This window comes from Bactrocera dorsalis, chromosome 2, assembly GCF_023373825.1.
Source record: "Bactrocera dorsalis isolate Fly_Bdor chromosome 2, ASM2337382v1, whole genome shotgun sequence".
Classification (NCBI taxonomy): domain Eukaryota; kingdom Metazoa; phylum Arthropoda; class Insecta; order Diptera; family Tephritidae; genus Bactrocera; species Bactrocera dorsalis.
In genome coordinates, this window is record NC_064304.1 from 60,408,968 (window position 1) to 60,431,565 (window position 22,598).

At 36.3% G+C, this 22,598-nt stretch overlaps 1 protein-coding gene and 1 long non-coding RNA gene across 3 annotated transcripts in view; both read right to left on the reverse strand.

Moving 5' to 3' along the window:
- Positions 1 to 22,598, reverse strand: part of LOC105233177 (zinc finger BED domain-containing protein 4) — a 454,786-nt gene that overhangs the window by 56,748 nt on the left and 375,440 nt on the right. The gene's annotated exons all lie outside the window — the stretch shown is intronic.
- Positions 6,538 to 7,358, reverse strand: LOC125776781 (uncharacterized). 2 transcript variants are annotated; one of them, XR_007421942.1, is made up of 2 exons: positions 6,815 to 7,358; positions 6,538 to 6,758 (listed from the first exon to the last, which is right to left on the reverse strand). It is a non-coding gene; the product is annotated as an uncharacterized LOC125776781 (long non-coding RNA). The 2 variants fall into 2 exon arrangements; XR_007421943.1 differs by having other exon boundaries at positions 6,809 to 7,358.

A 22,598-nucleotide genomic window follows, 5' to 3' on the forward strand; every position in this document is an offset into this window, starting at 1 on the left:
ATTTATTAGTATGGTATATTATGTAAAAATCAAAGAAAATTATTAAATATTCAAGTCTAAATTGACTGTAAATAGTACTATGCATTCATATAAAATTATACTCATATCATAATTATATTTACATGTCAATATTGAATTGCCGACGGCAAAACGCAAAAGCATACATTCATACATATGTATGTATTTGCATATGTATCACACACAAGCGATCCTCTGGTTGAAAGCTAACATGAAGCATGAAAATATCACAATGCTGTTGTTGGGAGTATCATAAGGAGCATGCATACATACGTATATTAGGCTTAGAAAAAATCTAACTACTTGTATATAGTATACAAAAGCATACAGGAACTTTTCCGCCAACCAAAAGTCACCTGCATATAAATACACATGTATGTATATTGCCCTGCATTGGCTCTCTTATTTCCATTTACATGTTATTCTCATAGACTCTAAAAACCCCTCAATCGCTGTTAAATGTGGTGAAACTCGCTCATAACTTGTTTGTGGTGAGACTCTTCCAACTCTGCCGAGTTAGCCAAAAATATTTTTACGTTATTCGCGCCGTGAACCTTCTCTATATTAAACGTTCTCTGTGGTAACTACTAAAGTAAGGAGTCCCATTATGATGAAGAACGTAAAATGTACTGGATTTTATTCAATAGGTATCAAAAATGTTGAGATTTCCTGTATATTACTGAACTTGTAATTAGATTTCGAGGAAAGAATGCGGAGTACTTCAAGTTTTTCGCTGTGCTGGTTGTGTATGATTTCTCTGAGTTGTCGTTGATGGTTGTAATATGTAATGCCATCTATGTTTGTGGATTCTGAAAAATGAATTAATTTAGGGCCAGATATAGGCATATTATTCCAAGAATGCTTATAATCTGTCAAGATGTGACCGTCTTCTAAAATTTGAATTGGAGCGTTATTTTCACGAGTTGTTTCGCATTGTGCTGATTTATCGTTCAAAATTTTTGTAGTACAATTATCAGAGGGTTCTGATTTACAAATAAAACTGCTGAAATAATTCTTACATTTTGAGATTGTTTGATAATTATTACATTTTGCTATCTTGGGATCTAAAATTATTTTACCATGCTTATGTGCTAAAGGGTATACATTATATAGTCTACATTTAGTTTCGAGTATTGGATATTTGTAAATTGTAATTATAGCTTGTTCTAAGTAACAAATATGGATGTCAGAATATTCCAATATATGTATTAATAAGGGGAAGATCCAACTCGTCAAGGTTTATTAATTCATGCACATCATTTAAATTAAGTATGCCAAAGTAAAAATTGTTATTTTTCGCAAAATTAATAGTGTTTGTAATTGTTTGCAATTCATTATAAATTTCTGTTATAATTAAATTCTCATTTATTGCTTTAGGATCGAGTGTTTCAAGTATTCTTTCAAACTGCGAATTAATGCTTTTTTGTTTATTATTATTTTCTATTAGCATATTAATTGACGTTTTGATTTCTGAAAGATCGCCATGATATGGTGTACCAGTTATAAATTTTAGCGCAGAACCAAGAAAGTTAATTGATCTTTTAGACCTGTAAAAATTTGGAAAGAGTTGATTTTTTAAAGTTTCAATTTTATTTACTAATATTTTTGTTTCAGGCTGGTTTTCTAAATTATATGAAGATTTTATTATCTCTTCGTAAGGTGCAAGGATATTGGACAAATTTGAAATGTGATATAAAAACGAACTATTCTGGTAAATGTAAACCGGGTCAGTTTCAACACGCACATATTTTTTGTTTTTTAAATCAATAATGTTGTCGCAAAATGCGATAGTGTAATAAAGAAAAAAAAATAATTCTGTACATGCCTGTACATACTCTTATGTTATCTTTGTGAATAACACGTCCCCTATTTGTCGTTACCGTCCTTCCGTTGTCTTCTTTAACAATTTGTTTCGCGTATTTTTTCACGTTTTTATTTCGCCTGTGCGTCTTCACAAATATGACGTCACCTTGCCTATAATTCAGCTGCTTTCGATTACGATTCTGATAACGTAATACTCGTTCCTGATTTTCTTGTAGACGTTCGTGGATGTCAAGATACCCCTTTTGATTGAAGAACACGTCCTCGGGTTTCTCGCTCGTTACCGAATGGATCGTTTTATTGCAGTGTCGACCAAACTACCACACGCACAAAATTATACAAATGTTAGTTAAGAAGAACAAGAAGCGAAGCAAGCAGCGAAACAAAAAGTAAACAAAGCAGCTACACCGAAAATAAAGAGCAACTATAAACGACGCCTTTTTCTTTTGTTTACCTTTTTCTTCAGTATCAACTGCTTTGTAAATGTTCATTTTTTTTAAATTCGCTAATTTGTTTTCTCTTTCGGAAATTTCAAGATTAGAAATATCGTTATGAGAATTTAAAAAATGCTTTTCTAAATTGAAAAGACGCTTACTCTTAAAAGTACTCTTGCACAACATACATTGCGCAAGATTATTTTCATTTTCATACATAAAAAATGGATCCATTTTTTTGCTCAGTGCAAGAACAAATTTTGCCGTAGCGAGTGTCTAATTTGCTGCGAAGCTTCGGGCATGTTGGTGTGAAAAAACGATCGCTCAACTGTAGGTGTGAAAAAACGAAGACTAAAAATAGTAGGAGCTGGTCGAGGCTGTTTTATTGTATTGCCGAACGGCTTCAAATATCTGTTCTTCTGGTGCTGAATTGTGCTGGCCAAAACTTTCGCGAGTTCAATTATTGTGCTGTGCGTACGCTCTACTTGTCCGTTTGTAGTAGAATGAAACGTTGACGTTTTGGTGTGAGCTATTTGTAACCTTTTGTAAATTTGTTGTGCACATAGGCTTGTAACGGGTGATTTTTTTGAGGTTAGGATTTTCATGCATTAGTATTTGACAGATCACGTGGGATTTCAGACATGGTGTCAAAGAGAAAGATGCTCAGTATGCTTTGACACTTCATCATGAATAGACTTACTAACGAGCAACGCTTGCAAATCATTGAATTTTATTACCAAAATCAGTGTTCGGTTCGAAATGTGTTTATCGACAAATTTTGTTCAGCGATGAGGCTCATTTCTGGTTGAATGGCTACGTAAATAAGCAAAATTGCCGCATTTGGGGTGAAGAGCAACCAGAAGCCGTTCAAGAACTGCCCATGCATCCCGAAAAATGCACTGTTTGGTGTGGTTTGTACGCTGGTGGAATCATTGGACCGTATTTTTTCAAAGATGCTGTTGGACGCAACGTTACGGTGAATGGCGATCGCTATCGTTCGATGCTAACAAACTTTTTGTTGCCAAAAATGGAAGAACTGAACTTGGTTGACATGTGGTTTCAACAAGATGGCGCTACATGCCACACAGCTCGCGATTCTATGGCCATTTTGAGGGAAAACTTCGGACAACAATTCATCTCAAGAAATGGACCCGTAAGTTGGCCACCAAGATCATGCGATTTAACGCCTTTAGACTATTTTTTGTGGGGCTACGTCAAGTCTAAAGTCTACAGAAATAAGCCAGCAACTATTCCAGCTTTGGAAGACAACATTTCCGAAGAAATTCGGGCTATTCCGGCCGAAATGCTCGAAAAAGTTGCCCAAAATTGGACTTTCCGAATGGACCACCTAAGACGCAGCCGCGGTCAACATTTAAATGAAATTATCTTCAAAAAGTAAATGTCATGAACCAATCTAACGTTTCAAATAAAGAACCGATGAGATTTTGCAAATTTTATGCGTTTTTTTTTTTTTTAAAGTTATCAAGCTCTTAAAAAATCACCCTTTAAATGATAATTCGTTATCAGTCATTAGAAACTTTGCGTTTGGGTATATTTGTGAAAGTATCTCGTCGACATACTTGTATATATCTTTTCTTGAAGATATTTGTCTGAAGTGGCAAAATTTTGAGTATTTGTCAGTTGAGCTAATGTATATGTTATCGCTCATATATCGGGTGATTTTTTTGAGGTTAGGATTTTCATGCATTAGTATTTGACAGATCACGTGGGATTTCAGACATGGTGTCAAAGAGAAAGATGCTCAGTATGCTTTGACATTTCATCATGAATAGACTTACTAACGAGCAACGCTTGCAAATCATTGAATTTTATTACCAAAATCAGTGTTCGGTTCGAAATGTGTTTCGCGCGCGTGTTTTGTTCAGCGATGAGGCTCATTTCTGGTTGAATGGCTACGTAAATAAGCAAAATTGCCGCATTTGGGGTGAAGAGCAACCAGAAGCCGTTCAAGAACTGCCCATGCATCCCGAAAAATGCACTGTTTGGTGTGGTTTGTACGCTGGTGGAATCATTGGACCGTATTTTTTCAAAGATGCTGTTGGACGCAACGTTACGGTGAATGGCGATCGCTATCGTTCGATGCTAACAAACTTTTTGTTGCCAAAAATGGAAGAACTGAACTTGGTTGACATGTGGTTTCAACAAGATGGCGCTACATGCCACACAGCTCGCGATTCTATGGCCATTTTGAGGGAAAACTTCGGACAACAATTCATCTCAAGAAATGGACCCGTAAGTTGGCCACCAAGATCATGCGATTTAACGCCTTTAGACTATTTTTTGTGGGGCTACGTCAAGTCTAAAGTCTACAGAAATAAGCCATCAACTATTCCAGCTTTGGAAGACAACATTTCCGAAGAAATTCGGGCTATTCCGGCCGAAATGCTCGAAAAAGTTGCCCAAAATTGGACTTTCCGAATGGACCACCTAAGACGCAGCCGCGGTCAACATTTAAATGAAATTATCTTCAAAAAGTAAATGTCATGAACCAATCTAACGTTTCAAATAAAGAACCGATGAGATTTTGCAAATTTTATGCGTTTTTTTTTTAAAAAAAGTTATCAAGCTCTTAAAAAATCACCCTATAGAATAAATCTAAGTGTATGCATTCTCCTACTTTGTTTGGTGTTGGTGCTGCACCAATCGGTTGTTTGTTTGGTCGGCGTTCGTATTTGTTTGTGAGACAGATTTCACAGTCTTGTACTTCTTTTTTACAGGCGTCTTGTATGTTTGGCCAGTAATATTTTAACGAAATTTCCTGTGCGTTATTTTTGTAATTTCTGTGTGCACGTCTATGTGTGTCTTTTATGATTTGTTTTTGTTTTTCGATTTCGGTTATGTCTTCAACCGTTTTATGAGTTAGAACAATAGACACAGTGGGAAATGCACTGATAATATCATTTTCAACGAAAAATAATAATTGTTCATCTATTTGCAGAGCGTTTACAACTTGTGGTTTGATTACATTTTTTAATCTGTCCAATAGCTCAGTTTTAGTGTTAAAAAAAATTGTATGTCTACTGTTAGAAAAGATATTTTGGGATGATACTTGGGTGGGGTTTGCGTCTGATTGTTTTATAATAATTTGATTTTTAAAGCAATTTAATGGGAGAGCTTTGTGCTGAATGTTGGGAATTATTAGAATTAGATGTGTTATTAATTTGTTGGCGGGGAAGTGCATCAGCAAAAACATTCTGCTGACCAGGTTTGTAAGTGATTTTAGCGCCGTATTCTTCGATGAAATTTTTCCATCTTTTTAATTTTGTATTTGGGTTTTTTTCCGATATGGCAAAAATTAAAGATTGATGATCGGTGTATATAGTTAAATCTGCTATGCCATACAAGTAATTTCGAAGCTTTTGTAAGGCCCATTACTATGCATGCATTCATACAAAATTGTACTCATATCATAATTATGTGTACAAGTCAATATTCAATTGCCGACGGCAAAACGCAAAAGCATACATACATACTTATTTGCATACATTGCGATTCCCAAGTTGAAAAATTGAAGCATGAAAAAGTTGGGAGATCATAAGGAGCAGCATGCATATGTTTATGTCTTCATATTCATATTCAATGCATGCATATGTTTACATATGTCTTCATATTCATATTCATGCATACATATATTTATGTCTCTTCATATTCTTGCGTATGTGAGACAGAGAACATCATGTATTTTGTACACATTTTTCGGTGTCAAAATGAAACAAAATATGAACAAGCAAAACGAAATTCTTCGTTGCGAGTCTCTTCATATTTTCTGCTTCGACATGTACATATATGCCACTTCATCATATGCCGTGAATACATATTCTCTTCATATTCTCGGTTAGAATATGTGAGAGAATGGTAAAAAATGTTAAAATTGCGGGGCGAAATCCCACTCACAATGTTAACGAATCCGGCGAATTCCCTAATAAAAATCTATCAAATTTTCGCAGTGGAACCTGCACCTTCTCTATACTTTACATTCTCTGGTTTGAAATACCAGCGTTTCGGAATTGCGCTTCCATTTGCATGAAAAACAAATCAGGTTCTCGTTTGCTAAAAACAGTTTTTATCCTTTACACACTTCTCCGGAGACTCGAGGTGCGCTGTTAGCTGTAGAGTAAATGATACTGTTGCTGCCATTGTTTGCCGTAGTATTGGTTGTGACTGTTTTTGTAGTTGGAGTTGCCGTTCTTGTAGTCATATTTTTGACTCGAAGTATCTTTCGGGAATGTTCCTCGTCGTTCGCTCTATGATCGCGTGTTTGGTTTTTATTTTCCACACTTTGCCGCACACTATGTTGAGCGAGTTTGTAGAATCGACTGATTGTACTAAACGGGGATGGAACGAGGGCACGGCATCGCGCTAATGCTGAAATTAGTATATTTCTCGGATTTTTATTTAAAAAACGCCGGAGGTCGCCAATTTGTGGTTGTCGGTGAATGAAATAAACGCATGTATCCACTAAAACTATTTATTTATTTAAAAATTGTTCAGAAATATTGTACATTATAGGTTACCCATACAGCTATGTTTTGCAATCGTTATACCGCGAGTTTTTTGATAAACGAGTTTTGTAAAAATTATTATGGCTTCTGATGCTAAATTCAACTCCTACAGATGCCATAACAAAAGGCAAAAGAAAAAATAAGCAGTCATCAGTTTCTATGACGCTGGCTACACGTTCAATATTTTTATATTAACCGCGATCCCGAATGGCAATATTTACTGAACGTTTATTATGCAATATTGACGTATTGTGGGTTTTCGATATTGTCGCGTATTTTAAAATTAAAATTGCAAAATAAATTTAAATTAAATTTCAATTAAATCTAACCGCCACAAGTTTATTCATTGAGAGTAGCGGCGTGTTTACTTAGAACAGTGATTTGATAGTAGATCCGAACAGGTCTTAGAGCGTGAGTACCTTAAATTAAAACCTTTCGAAATAGTAAAATCAAGAACGTCTTGAATTTTCGTTAGGTCGGGTGGCCAGTAAGTTGGTTCACCAGTTGAATGACACATCAAACCTTTGTTCCAAATGTCATTCTCTACCCCACCACAAGTTTATGGCATTGTAGTCACCACCAGCAATGAATTTATTACCAAATTGGAAGGTTGACTGACGACCAAAAATTGGTCAGAATCCAATATTCGAAGGACGATTGTTTGACCAAAAATTACTTTTTAACCATTAACCACTCCCAGTATTCACCTGATATGGCACCGTGCGACTTCTTCCTTTTCGGAAAAATGTAGAGGCCAAAGGTATACTGGCTGCCATACTGACCAACGAGCTAAAATACTCGTTCGACATGCTTTTGGGCCGTGCAAAAAGCTGTATTGAAGCAGAAGGGACTATTTTGAATAAAATAAATTGATTGTCAGAAAAAAACATTTTTTTTCTGTTTTTTTTTAAGTGCCTGACTCCGATATTGCCAGAATGCGAGCTCCTTAGCCCAGGGGTTTGAGCTGCAAAATTAGAGGGGCTTGCGAGAGAGTGGCTGTGAATTGCGAACGCCTTCATTTCGAATTGTAATGTAGCAATTTCGAGCTACTTTTATGAAGCAGAATGTGCAAGTTGCACAACCGATTTCCACCAACTATTCGTATGAGGAACGCTTATGTAGGGGCGATAAGAGCGGCCTCTTCTTTTATTAGGCTGGGTGCAATAACTTTATTTTATTCTCTTGCAACCAATTGCCACATAGTATTATAGTTTTGTTCATTTAACGGTTGTACGTATCACATGAAACTAATCGAGATAGATATAGGGTTATATGTATATACAATATATGAATGAACAGGGTGACGAGAGAAGTTGAAATGCAGTTGACTGTCTGCCTGTCCGTCCGTGCAAGTATTAAGCTTAGTATCCAGCTCTCAAGAAATGTAAAAACTTCATATAAAAAAACGCTTAAGAAATGGTCAAGAAATTTTCCTGCGGTAAATTTTCTTGTGCTAGTATGCAGCTCTAAAGAAATCTAGTACTAATTTTTAATATATTTTAATAAAATGCGTATTTGGCAGTCCTGGTTTTGCGAAGAAAAAATCAATCAACAATTGTTTCTTGAAAGAAATTCAAAGTAATCGTTTAATTCATCCTAAGTTAGTTAAACTCATTATTATGAAGTATAATTACTTTTGAAATGTTGTATAAAACTAACCAATCATAAACAACATTCCTTAAATCGCAATGAAAGTATAATATGTATGTTATTACACACATACATACAAATTACATACAAAGTTTATTTTCTTTATTTATTTTCTCTTTCTCTTCTAATGTGAATGATCGCACAATGAGTAACCAGCTGTCAAAATTACTTGAAAAAAATTTTTTTCTTGAGCAATTACTTAAGAGCTGGATACGGACCTTTAAGAGGGAACTGTCGGAGGTGATACAACTTTTGTGAACTTCATAGTTTTGGATGGTTGATGAAAACTGCTGCAAACATGTCCCGGAAGGACGACCATTCTTCGTAACCTCCATAAAATGTTTCTGTGTCACATGCGGCCACCTCGAGGTGGATGCCTGAACTTGCCTTTTGACAGTATATTTGTGGCAGGTCTACTCTCGGATGCGGAGTAGGTGCAGTTGCTTTTATTAGCTTTAATTGATCGGAAATCAAGCTTTTGCGTCTTCGTACTGGTCTAATTAGTTTTCGTATATTGCGTAAGCCGATTTTACTAAGCCGCTTGGAGGCGAGTCCAAAAATGTTTAAGATTTTGTTGATGCAAATCTAGTGCAGTATTTTGTTAAACTGTCACTTTCTGAAATAAATTTGCCCACCTGTTTGGGCGTGTAGCTCCTGCAGGTGTATTTTGATTGTTATACTCTCGCAACAAAGTTGCTAAGGAGAGTATTATAGTTTTGTTCATATAGCGGTTGTTTGTAAGTCCTAAAACTAAAAGAGTCAGATATAGGGTCATATATACCAAAGTGATCAGGGTGACGAGTAGAGTTGAAATCCGGATGTCTGTCTGTTCGTGCGTCCGTGCAAGCTGTAACTTGAGTAAAAATTGAGATATCATGATGAAACTTGGTACACGTATTTCTTGGCTCCATAGGAAGGTTAAGTTCGAAGATGGGCAAAATTAAAGTGAAATTTGCCACAAAGGATCGCATTAAGGAGGGGCATATTCGGACGTAATTTTTTTGGAAGAGTGGGCGTGGCCCCGCCCCTTCTAAGTTTTTTGTACATATCTCGGAAACTACTATTTCTATGTCAACCAAACTCTATAGAGTCGTTTCCTTCAGGCATTTCCACATACAGTTCAAAAATGGAAGAAATCGGATAATAACCACGCCCACCTCCTATACAAAGGTTATGTTGAAAATCACTAAAAGTGCGTTAACCGACTAACAAAAAACGTCAGAAACACTAAAGCTGCACCCAGGCTTTTTTTTTTAAATTGAAAATGGGCGTGGCGTCGCCCACTTATGGACCAAAAACCATATCTCAGGAACCACTAATCTAATTAATTTTACAGCAAAATAAAAAAATATGTAAATGACGGATAATGAAATCTCGATTATCACTTTATCATGCGAGAGCATAAAATGTTCGGTGACACCCGAACTTAGCCCTTCCTTACTTGTTGTATATTAAAATTTTTGTCAAAACGAATTGAATTTTCCTCAGTTATCGGATTTATTTGTTTTAAGGGGTTAAGTATAATAAACTGTATACTCTTTAAAGTATATAAGAGTTTTTTGTTTATTTATTTATATTTAGTTTATTAACACTTTTTACGTCCTTATGTTAGTATATAGATACACCCTAACACTTGGACTTATACGAGTATGTACATACATATGTATTTGTGTTTTGTGCAATTGAGAGCTAACAATGGACCAATTCGCTTTTTTGTACGCAATCCTGCTTGTTTTTGTTCATTAAAGAAAAAAGGGTATTGCCGGATAATTTCCAATGTGAACTTATAATGTTTGTACTTATATGTATTTTATATAGTTCTCACAAGTTGTGTATGTTTTGTTGACGTGCAACGTTTGTTGAGACACAGGCAGATTCTTTTTGATGTTTGTATATAAAAGTTAATAAATTTTTTTTAGTAAGGAGATGGATATTGAAAACAGAATTGGAAACAAAGTTATTTTCTTTTGTGTTCTTATGTATGCATGTTCGTACGTAAGTAAATATGTACTTTCTATTAGACCCGCCGTCTAAGTTGCATTATAGATATTTATATGTATATCTTGGTTGTCAAAAAAGTCTTGCGGTATTTTTATTGAATCAATTCATGTGGTACCCATACATCGAGCTTCTTAGTGACTCCAAGCTTCTTCAAATGGTTTATAACGGTTTGATGACTACTATGCCGGTCTCTTTCGACCAATTCAGCGATTTTATCGCAATTTTCGACGACAGGCCTTCCAGAGCGTGGCGCATCTTCGACCACCTCTACACCAGAACGAAAACGTTGAAACCATCGTTGTGCGGTGGAAATGGAAACTGTATCGGGTCCATAAACTGTACAAATTTTATTGGCGGCTTGAGATGCATTTTTGCTTTTATTTCTTTATTTTGCTCCATGTTTGCGACGCTATAACTCACGAACGACTTAAAAGAAACGACAATCAATCAAACACGTATTATCGCGTTAGATGAGCTTTCCAAACAAGTATAGCATGACCCGATGCGACGAATAAAACTAGAACTACGCGCTTTCAGCGCCAACTAGCGAAAATACCGCAAGACTTTTTTAAAAATTAATATTTTTGGCAAACTCGGTCGAGATGAGGGAGTTTCACCACTGCCAGCTCGGCAGGAGAAATCTTAACAGTTGCGCTTGAACAGAACTGAGCCAAAGAACGTAAAACATAGAGAAGGTGCAAACTGAATTCTGTATGATGTTCGATTGGACGGCTAACAGAGCTTATGGGATTGTAGTAAGGAATTCACCATTCTCGCTGCTATTTAGCAGAAATGAGCACGTTCAAAAGCAGAAATATGTATATGTAAAACGACTGAGTTCATGCGAGAATGAATAAAGAGAAATGCTTTGAAGAAAAATATACAAAGTCACATAAAGAATGTAAAAAAGCATTCTATGAGTCACATATGCGGGATCTTGTATCATATGAACCATTTTTTTCAGAAAAATTTTAAATTTTTTACAAAAAAATATTACAAAATGAAGATGTGCCAAATGAACTGAAATGTGCTCATATAAACACGTCATTCCTTTCATTTCTTCAAAAAAAAATTAATGACCTTCACATATGCATATTCCCTTTATGTCTATATAACATCTACATTCGTACCAATTCTATGGCATATGCACGCAAGCTATAGAAGCATAATACATACATACATATGTAGATAAAAATTAGAGCTAAGTCGCTAAAAACACAAAGCACAAACCATCAAATGTATATGTACACATGTACTCGTACATACATATGCGCACCAGGGAATCCCTTGTCTATCACAACCATACCAACATAAATATGACTTCAGCCAAACAAAGAAACACTTGTATGTGTACGTGGCTACAAAAAGTTTTAAAATATGAATGAAGCAAAAACAGCAGCAACATACGTATCAACACATCTTCCCGCACAAGCGTCGCTGTACATAAACTATTTCTCGTCACGATGGTAAACCTGCTTAGAAGAAATGTTGCAACAGTCCCGGCAGCTCAACAAAAATGACAACAGAATGAAAAATTCTTATTTTACAATTTATTCTCAAAGAAAAAGAACTTTTTTTTACGATGTCCTAATTATGGTTTGGTTATGCATGAAAGAAATATACAATGGTTGAAATAATTTTGTTTAAGTATAGAAGTATGCTTTTGTCGAAGCACTGACGCGACGACAAAGCGTGACAACATTTTCTCACTTCTTTCTGTGCAGAAGCATCAGATAGTTGTTCAATTTATGATTTTTAGCTTTTGCCATCGTCGCGAAAAGGAGCTTGTAGGCAAAGGCATGCTCGGGGAGATGTTACGGCGTTTGTTTTTATACTCTCGCAACAAAGTTGCTAAGGAGATATAGGGTTATATATACCAAAGTGATCAGGGTGACGAGTAGAGTTGAAATCCGGATGTCTGTCTGTCCGTACGTCCGTGCAAGCTGTAACTTGAGTAAAAATTGAGATATCATGATGCAACTTGGTACACGTATTTTTTGGCTCCATAGGAAGGTTAAGTTCGAAGATGGGCAAAATCGGAACACTGCTACGCCCACAAAATGGCGAAAACCGAAAACCTATAAAGTGTCATAACTAAGCCATAAATAAAGATATTAAAATGAAATTTGGCACAAAGGATCACATTAGGGAGGAGCATATTTCTATCTAATTTTTTTGGAAAAGTGGGCGTGGCCCCGCCCCCTACTAAGTTTTTTGTACATATTTCGAAAACTACTATTGCTATGTCAACCAAACTCTATAGAGTCGTTTCCTTCAGGCATTTCCATACACAGTTCAAAAATGGAAGAAATCGGCTAATAACCACGCCCACCTCCCATACAAAGGTTATGTTGAAAATCACTAAAAGTGCGTTAACCGACTGACAAAAAAAAACGTCAGAAACACTAAATTTTACGGAAGAAATGGCAGAAGGAAGCTGCACCCAGGCTTTTTTTTAAATTGAAAATGGGCGTGGCGTCGCCCACTTATGGACCAAAAACCATATCTCAGAAACTACGAATCTAATTAATTTTACAGCAAAATAAAAAAATATGTAACTGACAGATAATGAAATCTCGATTATCACTTTATCATGCGATAGTATAAAATGTTCGGTGACACCCGAACTTAGCCCTTCCTTACTTGTTATGAATGAAATCGTTTTTATACTCTCGCAATAAAGTTGCTAAAGAGAGTATTATAGTTTGTAAGTCCTAAAACTAAAAGAGTCAGATATAGGGTTACATATACCAAAGTGATCAGGGTGACGAGTAGAGGTGAAATCCGGATGTCTGTCTGTCCGTCCGTCTGTCCGTCCGTCCGTGCAAGCTGTAACTTGAGTAAAAATTGAGATATCATGATGAAACTTGGTACACGTGTTTCTTGGCTCCATGAGAAGGTTATGTTCGAAGATGGGCATAATCGGCCCACTTCCACGCTCACAAAATGGCGGGAACCGAAAACCTAAAAAGAGTCATAACTAAGCCATAAATAAAGATATTAAAATGAAATTGGGCGTAAGGGATCGTATTAGGGAGGGACATATTGGGGCGTAATTTTTTTGGAAAAGCGGGCGTGGCTTCGCCCCCTACTAAGTTTTTTGCACATATCTCGGAAACTACTATAGCTATGTCAACCAAACTCCATAGGGTCGTTCCCTTTAGGCATTTCCATATACAATTCAAAAATGGAAGAAATCGGATAATAACCACGCCCACCTCCCATACAAAGGTTATGTTGAAAATCACTAAAAGTGCGTTAACCGACTAACAAAAAACGTCAGAAACACAAAATTTTACGGAAGAAATGGCAGAAGGAAGCTGCACCCAGGCTTTTTTTAAAAATTGAAAATGGGTGTGGCGTCGCCCACTTATGGACCAAACACCATATCTCAGGAACTACTCAACCGATTTCAATGAAATTCAGTATATGATATTTCCTTAACACCCTGATGACACGTACGAAATATGGGTGAAAGCGGTTCACAACCACGCCTTCTTCCAATATAACGCTATTTTGAATTCCATGTGATGCATATGATCTGTATATTATATACATTAGGAACCAATGATGATAGAGGAATAAAACTTTACACAAATACGGTATTTGAGCTGAGGTATCCCTTGTGGAAAAATTGTCGTGATCGGACTATAACTTTTCAAGGTCCCTGATATCGAACACGAAGAACTCAGTGCCTAACCTAACCTAACCTAATTTTTCACCGAAAATATCGGTAAATCTCTCAGAATTTAAAAAATAAAAAAAAATATGTAAATGACGGATAATGAAATCTCGATTATCACTTTATCATGCGAGAGTACAAAATATTCGGTGACACCCGAAGTTACCCCTTCCTTACTTTTTGTGGTAAAATTTAGTATTTGGGCTTTGCCAATTCGGCTGCCATATTGACTTGCCATGGTTATGCTATTTGAGCAATTGTTGGTTTTGTAGAACAATGCTTCAATTTTTTGTTGGTGACATATTCACATGTGTACGCATATGTATGTTTGTATGCTTGTACATTATTTGTTCGGAATTGTATACAAATACAATATATATTTAGGTATAGTTATATTTATTTTGTTTCTGTTTTCATATTACTTTAAATTTTTAAATATTTCTGCCTCTTCTTACTTATTGTATGCATTCCTGCTTATTACTTTATTAAGCATAAAGGGCACGTTGGAGGATTAAGGTAATTTGGTGTGTTTTGAGAAATAAAAAGTAAGCTTTTATACTTCTACATATCGTCACCTGAAATGCAAAATAACGTAACAACATTTTCGAAAATTTACAGTGGAATGAATGAAACACGAAATAAAATGGAACATGAGTGAAAAAAAATTTTAATATTGGTTAAAACTGGTTTATATCTGAGTGCAGAACCTGAAAATGTTGAACATATGTAATATTATGTATGTAATTTGAAGTAGTGAAGCGTAATCATAAGACACTCAATTTAGAATTTTTTGATGATACGTTATTTTGCATTTCAGGTGACGATATGTATGTATGTATATTTTGATATATATTACTCTAAACGGTATTTCAGCTTTTACCGTGTTTGGTAAAATTTTATTAGCCTTTGAAGCGGATTTCAATTACAGGTATAATATCAACTACGACTGCGGCGCTGTATTAGCGAATGTTGATGTGCGAATAGTGAGTGCTACCCCATTGTACATCCTTTTTGTTGAGTTTGTTGGTGTACGAGTGTGGTGAGCTGTGTTGGTGTTGTGTCGTGATTTCATCGGCTGTGGTGTATTGAGCTGTGTTTCGTCAGGGTGCGCCAGTTGTTCACCGGTAGAGTGAGTTTAGGTTTTAGTCATTTAAACACCTAGGGTTCTTGATTTATCGAGGAGAAATAAAAACTTGTCCGGACAAAGTCGCCAAAATGCGAAATTTCCCTTAGAAAATCTTCGCGGCAACGGAAAATTCGAACTCAAATATTAAGAGATGTAAATTGTTCATTGACGAGGGCAACGAAAATCTCATTTTCAAATCGGGTAAATAAAATCTGGTTGCGGGCGCATGAGTATTGAAGAATTTTATAGCCGGGAATCGTCAACCAATGTAACTGAGAGAACCGATAAGCCATTTAATTGCTTTTGCAATCAAATCCTTGTTGAAGGAGATGTGGAAGTTCTAAGAAACAATTTTCTTAGGTTTAAAAACAAACGAGACACTTAGTCTCATAACGGGCTCATACAGTGGACGATTTGATGATACTCCTTCAAGAGGCCATAAATTTAGACGTAATAAGCGAAATAAGTTGTAATTTACCAACTCTAACAGAAACTCAATTACCCGTCTGAAGAACAACAAAGCGGCGGGGCCGATAGATTGGCGGCCCAGCTATTCAAACACGGCGCTGAGAAGGAGCATGCATCAACTCCTTTGTAAAATATGGTCGGACGAAAGCATGCCCAACGATTGGAATTTAAATGTGCTCTGTGCAATCCGCAAAATGGGAGATCCCACAATCTGCGCCAACTACTGTGGCATAAGTCTCCTAAAGTTCGCGTATAAGGTTCTATCGACAACCGTCAACAAACTGATTGTACCTTATCAGTGTGGCTTTAGACCTGGAAAATCAACAACCGACCATGCGCCAAATCTTGGAAATTACCAGCGAGAATAGAATCGACACACACCACCTCTTCGTCGATTTCAAAGTTGCTTTCGACAGCACGAAAACGAGCTACCTTTACGCCACGATGTCGGAATTTGGTATCCCCACAAAACTACCACGGCTGTGTAAACTGACCTTGAGCAACACTAAAAGCTCCGTCAGGATCGGCAAGGACCTTTCCAAGCCGTTCGATACCAAACGAGGCTGCAGGAGAAAGTAATTCGAGCAGCAGAACTTAATCGAGCAGGTACAATCTTTTATAAGATGATATCATTGGCCTCAACATTGATTGATATCATTGGCCTCAACACCTGCGACGTTAGTTCTGCTTTCTCCAGGCTGGACAAGGAAGCAAAGCAAATGGGTCTGGCAGTGAACGAGGACAAGATGAAATACCTCCTCTCAACAAACAGACGTCGCACTCGTGACTTGGTTCTCACGTCACTGTTGACAGTTATAACTTTGAAGTTGTAGATCATTCCATCTATCTTGGAACCAATATAAACACCACCAACAATGTCAGCCTAGAAATCCAGCGCAGAATAACTCTTGCCAACAAGTGCTAGTTTTCGAGTGTTCGAGAGAAATGTTCTACGAAAGATTTATGGTCCTTTGCGCGTTGGCCACAGCGAATATCGCATTTCGCCGGGGGAAGCAAAGGAAGAGGAAGACCCCCACTCCATTGGAAAAACCAAGTGGAGAGGGACCTCGCTACGCTTGGAATATCCAATTGGCGCCACGTAGCGAAAAGAAGAAACGACTGGCACGCTGTTGCTAACTCGACTATAATCACGTAAGCGGTGTCTACGCCAGTAAAAAAGAAGGAGAACAGAATTTCAAAATAAACTTGTTGGATATCAAAACTCAGACATACCGAATATTTGTTAATGGTACTTAAAATCCAAACGAACAACATGGATTATTCCGGTCGAGCGCACCTGAAAACAGCCCAATTGAATGCAAAAAAGTACCTTTTTTTCAAAACATTGAAAATGAGTTAAACAGTTTATGGCAAATTATCTTACTTGCTCTAAAGCAAAGTATAGCATGTTTTCTTCGGGTTCAAAAGTTTCTTGACTTTCATCGAAAAATTTTCGAAATCTGCGATAATACAGTCACTTCAGTCCCGCAAAATAGTGGTCGGAAAGCAAAACTGTTACAACTGTTCTATATGATTTCGGATACAAAAACTTTTTATGTATCAATGAAAAATTGTTAAATTATTTTGGTGTCAAAGGTAAATAAAAAAATATTTTAATGTTGATATCCTCTCCATAGTACAGCAACTGGCCAAATTCAAAGATTACACAGTACTCTGTTAGAAATATCACGATATCTGAAACTGGATATAAAATCGGATAGCAAATCTAACTACAATTGAATATAATAGATCTGTGCATTCAGTGACTAAGGATAAGCCCATCGATATCTTTCGTGCGCAAAAGGTAATTAACGATTTATATTTCGTTTACAAAGAACTCAATACAAACGACGAGCAGATAAAATAAACATTTTTCTGAAGGCGAAAGGTACTATTGGGAAACAAGCAAAGAAGGGCTAAGTTCGGGTGCAACCGAACATATAATGCTCCTGCAAATTACAAGAATCAAAGCTATGGAAATACTTTATGGTGTAAAACGTCAACCTGAGTATCGAAATCCACTATACATATAATATATACATAATATATTTAACTCCTATTCTGACAGACACATAAGGTTTGCTAGAAAAACGAAAACCATTATACGAGTATGTATAGAGTGGGCCATATAAAATTTTAAATTAAAGATAGGGCGTTAAAGATTGAGTGTAGCGTTTGCTGTATGTCACGTAGCGCCGTCCTGCTGGAACCAAATGTTGTCCAAGTCTTCCTCTTCAATTTGCTTGAAGAAAAATTCGGTTAACATTGCGCGATATCGCTCACCATTGATGGTTACGGTTCTTTCTTCATTTTCGAAGAAAAATGGGCCGATGATTCCACCAGACCAAAATCCGCACCATACAGTGATTCGTGCTGGGTGCATTGGCTTCTCGACGATTACGTGCAGGTTTTCTGTGCCCCAAATGCGACAATTCTGCTTGTTAACGTAACCATCGAGGTGGAAATGAGCCTTGTCCGAAAAGATGACTTTTCGGTAAAATTTACCATCTTCGGTCAAACGATCTTCTGCCCAATCTGTCAATATTTCCCAGTTTTTTTCTAGTGAATAGCGACCCATTTCGTAAATTTTAGACTTTTTACTGAATATCTGCCACTTTCCGAATGGTATTTGACGTTTTCAATGTCGAAATATAGATAATTCAAATTTAAAACGTTAGATGGCCCACCCGTTAGTATATGGAGGATAGGGTAGTATCGATTTTTAACATACAAGCATACCATTGTCAGAATTATATTGTATATCTAACACATTGATCGATATTTTCGATCAAAAGTCAACTATAGGTACTGGGATTCAAACATTCGGTACATAGGGGCTTGAACAGTTTCTGTTGGATTTGATTAATTTTTGATCATAAGGTGGCATACACTAAAGGCAAAGTTTAATCCCATTATATTAATTGCTTCTCGGTTTGTTTACTGGAAAGTAAAAGAATCAAGTGGTGTATGGGAAGTAGGCATGGATACTGTCTGATTTCGCTCATTTTTACAACGTGTCATAGAAATGTGAAAAAATACTACATACCAAATCTTATCGAAATCGGTCAATCGGGGTTCCGAGATATGGGATTTCACTTAAAAATAGGCGCTGCCACTCCCATTGTCTAATTTTTCCCTCGGTCCCTATAAATTTGTCATACCATTCCGGTGGCAAAGTTTTGAGTCTCTGACGCATTTAGTAATTGATTTATCGCGCTTTTTGTAGTTTTGAACAGTGCCGTTATATGAGGAGTGAACGAGGTATTCATCCGATTTTGTCCATATTTACACTATACTTAGGAGTTTTTGCAATATTCAAGCTGAGCGATTTTGGTTGTTCTACCTTCAGCGGTTTGGAAGACATGTATATACATTAAGTTTATTACCTTTTTTTAATTTTTTTCTCACAGGTGTCCCTAGCTACTGCAATCTTCTGTTCCAAATATGTATTTTATATCTTAATTAAGTGCTTAGTTTTGGGACTTTCTATGTTTTTGGTTAATTGCGATTTGTGGACGTCGTACTGGTACTTTTTGTACTAAGAAATCTGCATACGAAGTTTCATCAAGACAATATAATATATCAATTTTTACTCAAGTTACAGGTTGCACGGACGAATGGCTGGACAGACAGATAGTCAACCCGAATTCAACTTTTCTCATCACCCTGATCATTTATACATTATATTATAGTTTTCAGTGCACTCATCTTCACTTTCATTTGAAGCAGCTCCTTGGGAGATGTTTTTTAAATCCTCTACCACGGTGCTTCCCAAACTTAGTTTTGCCATGACCCGGTAATTTTAACACTGTCCTTTCCTGACCCACTTAATAATATTAAACTCAAGACGGTTACATGAGATTAAATAATACACGTTTAATAATAGTAAGAGAAATGTTTTATTAATATTAAATTATAACATTTTGGTATCTTTGGTACTCATTTTTTAGTGCGAAGTATGTAGCTGTCGCTTATTTTTAATTATAGAGTTCAAGTTTGCTGAAATTGCTGAAAGTTTTATTCTGAGATCGGGTTCCACTTCCAGTCTGTTTCGATATTTATTTTTAAGGTAAATTAGTATTGAAAACCCAGCTTCACATTTGTAAGTGGTCACAAAAGGCATTAAAAAAATCTTTGCTTGAGGAGCTAGTATTGCGTATTCTTGACGACAAGATAACCAAAAATCAATCAATGGTCTTGTGTCAAATGTATCCTTGAGTGCTGTATCAGTTGACAGTTCAATCAACGAATCGACATCTGAATCTGGCAAATTTGTTTCGGAATCTAACTAACATCGATTGGAGGAAAATATTCTTGAAGATTCCTCTCCAGTCTAATAAATGTTCTTTAAGTTGAGTTAAGATGTTTTGTGGCAATGCAGTAATGTTGTACTCTTTTTGTATTTCACATAAATTACAAAATGCTTTAAAGTTCCCTGTCTCCGCGCGTTGTAACCACACTATAAGCTTTTTTCTTGCAGCTTCCACTTTGTCTTGCACTTTAAATATTGTTACATTGTTACCTTACAATGCCTTGTTTAGATTATTTAAAAATTCTAAAATATCAGATATATAAGCCACTTTTCCAACCAGTTAACATCATGAAATCTGTCCTTGAATTCAAATATTACATCTCCAGATGTTGGGTCATGTTGCTCCAAAAAGCGTTTACTTCTTCTTTTAATTCAATAAGCCTTTTTAAGACATTACCTTTTGACAGCCATCGCACCTCACAGTGTAAAAGAAGATGCTCGTGATCACTTCCCATTTCTTTGCACAAAACAGAGAACAATCTTGAGCTAAGTGGGCGAGATTTTATGAAGCTAATGAACTTTACACACGCTTGCACCGTTGCTGTCAAAGGTAAGGGCATTTTTTTGATGGCTAATGCTTCCCTATGAATAATACAGTGCGTCCATACACATTCCGGAGCTATGGCTTTTATCCTTGGATAAAGTCCAGTACGAATGCCTGACATTGTTCGTGCGCCATCAGTACTTAATCCCTCAAACTTCCTCCATTCAATGTTACTTTTGTTGATATAATCATTGATCAAGTTAAATATTTCTTCGGAGGCCGTTCGTGTTGGCAAATATTTACAGTGCAATCTGACATTTCCATTGGAAAGTTTGACATTTTTTAGCATAACAATACTCAGAAGGTTTTGTCATTTAATCGTGAATTGTTTTATTTACAGGGAATTAAAAAATTCATCTCGGCCAAAAAATGGAATTAACTCGTGAACATTTTCGTGCGCTCATTTTTCACAACTTTCGACGTGGATTATCACGACAAGAGTGCATCGATGAACTAAAATCTTGTATGGCTATGAAGCACCATCCTATAGCACTGTGAAAAAACTGGTACAACGAATTCAATCGTGGCCGACGCTCGCTCAAAGACGAATTCCGTGAAGGTCGTCCAAAAACAGCTGTTGGCCAGAAAACATCGATGCCGTACGTGAACTGATAATGCAAGACCGTCATGTAACATACCTTCAGATATAGGCATGCCTATGCATTTCTCCCACCAGCATACATTCGATATTGCATGAACACCTGGCCGTAAAAAAGGTTTGTTCTCGTTGGATCCCGCACAATTTGACAATCGCTCAAAAAAAGGCTCGTGTGAATTGGTGTAAAGAAATGCTGATAAAATACGATCGCGGTGCTTCAAAAGACGTTTATAAGGTGACGAATCATGTCCAATCGAACATCATACAGAATTCAATCACGCACCTGTTCATGTATATCTATCGGTTTTTCCATATTTTCCACAACTATGGGCGATACTAATTCATTTCGAATTTGTTCAGGATAGTTGTGATTTATCAAACTTCCATAATTCAGATTTTCTTGCGGTGGGCATTCCAGTAAATTGTGGTAAGGAAATCCAGCATGTTGAAAGCATTTTCTTATCACAAGAGGGTCTAATTCGTCCCAGGAAGAAACCAACCATCGAATAGCATCCAAAACAGAAATTCTTTTCGACAATTCACTTGCATTGTTGCATTCGTCAAGATGTGTTATCAGAGAAAGCATCATTTTTGATTTATATTTTGTTTTTACATTTTGAATAATTCCTTGGTCGAGAGGTTGTATTTCTGCGGTTAGGTTTGGTGGCAGAAATTTTACAAACACATTTGAATATTCAGTTATTAAACTGTGGCTTTTAGCGTTGTTAATGAACAAAATAATTTTTCTATTTTGCTTCTTCATTTGGTCATTGATAGAACTAAGTAAACCTTCAAAGGGTTTAGCGTTCGTATGTGTCAGTTTTTTTATGACCTTTTAAATTTTTTCCTTATCTTGATGTTTTTTCGCTTAGTTGTAACATTTTGGCCAAAACGTAGTTTAACATAACTCGCGAACCACTTGTCCGATTTTGATGAAACAAATTTAGAAAAATTAAGAGTTACAGTTTCTCTAATCTGTTTCTATACCGTTTTCCTACATGTGCAACACTTTCGAAGTTAAAAATGAATGTATTAAGGGAAAAAAGTATTTTTTTCCTAAAAATTTAAATAATTTTTTTTTTAATTCATAAAAAATCCAGCAACACTGTAATCTGTAATGTTCACATAAAACATGCATTGTCATTATACTTCTTCTCTTTCTCACACTGGTTCTGTGATTTTTGTCATTCAACAAGTGTCGACGAACGAGAACAGTAAAAGTAATTTTTCTAAAAATTTTTAAAAGTGAACAAAAGAGAACAAAATATGGAACTGTGCAAGCCAGGTATCAATAGCTTTTGCTACTGCTGTGGTCAATATGTCTCATCACATAAAAAAGGGGAAATTTCAGTACTGATTTTGTTCAAACATACGAGATGTACTTCAACCAAAATGTTATAGTGAATGAAAATTGGGTACCA